This window comes from Oncorhynchus gorbuscha, linkage group LG15, assembly GCF_021184085.1.
Source record: "Oncorhynchus gorbuscha isolate QuinsamMale2020 ecotype Even-year linkage group LG15, OgorEven_v1.0, whole genome shotgun sequence".
Taxonomy (NCBI): Eukaryota; Metazoa; Chordata; class Actinopteri; order Salmoniformes; family Salmonidae; genus Oncorhynchus; species Oncorhynchus gorbuscha.
In genome coordinates, this window is record NC_060187.1 from 32,093,837 (window position 1) to 32,098,251 (window position 4,415).

The following is a 4,415-nucleotide window of genomic DNA, read 5'->3' on the forward strand; positions in this document are numbered from 1 at the left end:
ACGGACAGAGAAGGATTAGCTCAGTTTCAAGGGAGTTTATTTAAATAATAAGTCAAAAAGAAAAGGGTATGTCTCCCCGATGAGAATAACGTCTTCTGGGCTCCGGGTCTTGCGGGATCAAAACTGCACTCCCTCCTGTTACCTCTGTAACCGTCCCCAACTATACAGGAGTCCTTTCTTCCCCCACTCTCCCTGTGTGCTGCCCTTCTGGCAGCTTCATGGGCTTTGCACAGCTGGTGAGCAATCAGCCCATGAGATTACTCACCAACTCCCAATCAGCCCCAATTAGTACTGGCCGGAGAACCCGTCGAGACCTGGCACGTCCAGCAGATGGAGCCATCGCCTCGTGATGTATACACCGTCTGTCACCAGGCCTCTACGAGTCTCCCCCTGGTGGCTGACGTGCTGTATGTCACCACCCCAGCTCTATCAGGGAGGGGACTGTCATCGGTGCGACATATGTCTCCCTTCTCGATAGGGCATCCGCGTTTCCATGATTCGACCCTGACTTGTGCACAACAGAAAAAGAGAAGGGTTGAAGGGACAAGAACCACCTGGTGACCCCACCGTTTGTGTCCTTTCCCCTTGCCATCCAGATCAGGGGAGCATGGTCCGTGACCAGGGTGAAGTGGGTACCTAACAGGTCATTCTTGAGTGTCTAGCACCCCATCGTGTATCTGGGACAGAACAGCCCCTAGTCCCGTATCACATGCATCCGTCTGGACCACCATCGGCACCTGGAAATCAGGTGTTACGAGAATCGGATGGGAGCACAGCGCTTCCTTCAGATGGCTGACCACCGCTTCTGTCTCGTCCGTCCATGTCACTGTTTTTGGGAGGCGGGCTCTGGTTAGATCGGCGAGTGGGGAAGCTATAGCCGCAAAGTTGGGGATAAACCGGCTATAGTATCCTGCCAGTCCCAGGAAGGACTTGACCTGTGTCTTGGTGCGTAGAACGGGCCAGTCACGTACCGCGTGAACCTTCCTCTCCTGGGGCTTAACTTCCCCGTCTGATCAAATACCCCAGGTACTTCAAATCAAATAAAATGTATTTATATAGCCCTTCGTACATCAGCTGATATCTCAAAGTGCTGTACAGAAACCCAGCCTAAAACCCCAAACAGCAAGCAATGCAGGTGTAGAAGCACGGTGGCTAGGAAAAACTCCCTAGAAAGGCCAAAACCTAGGAAGAAACCTAGAGAGGAACCAGGCTATGTGGGGTGGCCAGTCCTCTTCTGGCTGTGCCGGGTGGAGATAACAGAACATGGCCAAGATGTTCAAATGTTCATAAATGACCAGCACGGTCAAATAATAACTAGGCAGAACAGTTGAAACTGGAGCAGCAGCACAGTCAGATGGACTGGGGACAGCAAGGAGTCATAATGTCAGGTAGTCCTGGGGCATGGTCCTAGGGCTCAGGTCCTCCGAGAGAGAGAAAGAAAGAAGGAGAGAATTAGAGAACGCACACTTAGATTCACACAGGACACCGAATAGGACAGGAGAAGTACTCCAGATATAACAAACTGACCCTAGCCCCCCGACACAAACTACTGCAGCATAAATACTGGAGGCTGAGACAGGAGGGGTCAGGAGACACTATGGTCCCATCCGAGGATACTTCACCTCCTCAAAACCTAGTTTGCACTTCTTGGGGTTTGCGGTCAACCCGGCTTGTCTGCGTTGTGCCTTCTCCATATGTTCCCTCACGACTGGCCATGTGGCTGTCATCCGCTCCCTCATCGTCTCCATGTGCTCTACCACGCTGCGTAATGGAGTCGGTTGGGCTTCCCACACCTCCTTGGTGAGGTCCAATAGGCAGCGTGGCCTCCTCCCGTTGAGGAGTTCAAAAGGGGAAAACCCTGTGGAGGACTGGTGTACTTCTCGGATTGAGAACATTAAGTGGGGTAGTAGCTGGTCCCAGTTCTTCCTGTCCTGCTCGATGACCTTCCGCAGCATTTGCTAAAGGGTTTTACTGAAGCACTCGACGAGCCCATCCATCTGCGGGTGAAAATCGGCAGTCTAGATCTGCTTGATCTGCCGTACATACCTACACGTACGCTACGGTCACAAGACGCAGACCTCCTAATTGTCCCTAGAATTTCTAAGCAAACAGCTGGAGGCAGGGCTTTCTCCTATAGAACTCAATTTTTATGGAACGGTCTGCCTACCCATGTCAGAGACGCAAACTCGGTCTCAACCTTTAAGTCTTTACTGAAGACTCATCTCTTCAGTGGGTCATATGATTGAGTGTAGTCTGGCCCAGGAGTGGGAAGGTGAACGGAAAGGCTCTGGAGCAACGAACCGCCCTTGCTGTCTCTGCCTGGCCGGTTCCCCTCTTTCCACTGGGATTCTCTGCCTCTAACCCTGTTACGGGGACTGAGTCACTGGCTTGCTGGGGCTCTCTCATGCCGTCCCTGGGGGGGGGGGGGGGGGGCGTCACCTGGGTGGGTTGATTCACTGTTGTGGTCAGCCTGTCTGGGTTGGCCCCCCCCCCTTGGGTTGTGCCGTGGCGGAGATCTTTGTGGGCTATACTCGGCCTTGCCTCAGGATGGTAAGTTGGTGGTTGAAGATATCCCTCTAGTGGTGTGGGGGCTGTGCTTTGGCAAAGTGGGTGGGGTTATATCCTTCCTGTTTGGCCCTGTCCGGGGGTGTCCTCGGATGGGGCCACAGTGTCTCCTGACCCCTCCTGTCTCAGCCTCCAGTATTTATGCTGCAGTAGTTTATGTGTCGGGGGGCTAGGGTCAGTTTGTTATATCTGGAGTACTTCTCCTGTCCTATTCGGTGTCCTGTGTGAATCTAAGTGTGCGTTCTCTAATTCTCTCCTTCTCTCTTTCTTTCTCTCTCTCGGAGGACCTGAGCCCTAGGACCATGCCCCAGGACTACCTGACATGATGACTCCTTGCTGTCCCCAGTCCACCTGGCCATGCTGCTGCTCCAGTTTCAACTGACTTGGGCCCTAGGACCATGTCCCAGGACTACCTGACATGATGACTCCTTGCTGTCCCCAGTCCACCTGGCCATGCTGCTGCTCCAGTTTCAACTGTTCTGCCTTACTATTATTCAACCATGCTGGTCATTTTTGAACATCTTGGCCACGTTCTGTTATAATCTCCACCCGGCACAGCCAGAAGAGGACTGGCCACCCCACATATGCTCTTTCTAATTCTCTCTTTCTTTCTCTCTCTCGGAGGACCTGAGCCCTAGGACCGTGCCCCAGGACTACCTGACATGATGGCTCCTTGCTATCCCCAGTCCACCTGACTGTGCTGCTGCTCCAGTTTCAACTGTTCTGCCTTATTATTATTCGACCATGCTGGTCATTTTTGAACATCTTGGCCACGTTCTGTTATAATCTCTACCCGGCACAGCCAGAAGAGGACTGGCCACCCCACATAGCCTGGTTCCTCTCTAGCTTTCGAGTTAGTATCCTCCCACTGGGTCGTCCCGAATTGTCCCAGTCTCAGTTGGCCCCCCGCGGGTGTCTTGACTGGCCCCTCGAAATCGAGGAGGGAGAGGCTAGGCTCTTCCTCCCATGGTTCCCCAGGGGGGTCGGGTTCCGGCACCCCCTCTGACTCCGGACCCGTAGAAACAGGTTGGTCAACCGTTTCCTTCCGGGCTGCACAGGCGATGGGTCGTCCTCGCTCTCGTCTTCGGCCAGCTTTATGGGCCTTGCACAGCTGATGACAATCAGCCCATGAGATTACTCACCAACTCCCAATCAGCCCCAATTAGTACTGGCCGGAGAACCCGTTGAGACCTGGCACATCCAGCAGATGGAGCCATCGCCTCGTGGTGTATACACCGTCTGTCACCAGGACTCGACGAGTCTCCCCCTGGTGGCTGACCTGCTGTACGCCCCAGTGTAAACAGTAGAACCATTAAAAATATGAATCCTCTATAAATAATGTCAACTAAGCTGTGGTAACAAATCGTCTTTTGAAAATCGATTTATGGCTTAATTTTTATGCACAGCGAAAACGCTGAAGGATTATCACAGAATTTTGACTCCAGCGAAATAAGGAGAAGACATATTTATTTTGGAGCAGATGTTTTAGTCTCATCTTTGATGATTAAATGTTTTATTAAACTTATATAATGTATAAATCACACAGCTCACTGCTTAAGATGTAGCAGATATATTTATGATGATGTGGAGAGCTGTCTCTCTTCTCGCTTGGCTGCTTGGCTTGTCTCGGTATGCTAAAGATAAACCACATGTGGTTTGATATGTAGTTTGATATGGGCGTGTGTGTACCCACAGAGCTCAGGTGAGAGTGGTTCAGTGGTGCGGTAGACAGGCAGTGGTGGAGATCTCTACAGTGTTTGTGAGAGGAGAAGACAGTCATGACAACGCTGATACAGTGAGTCATCATGATCGTGTCCTCAGATCCTCCTGACTAGTCCCCCTGGGATATG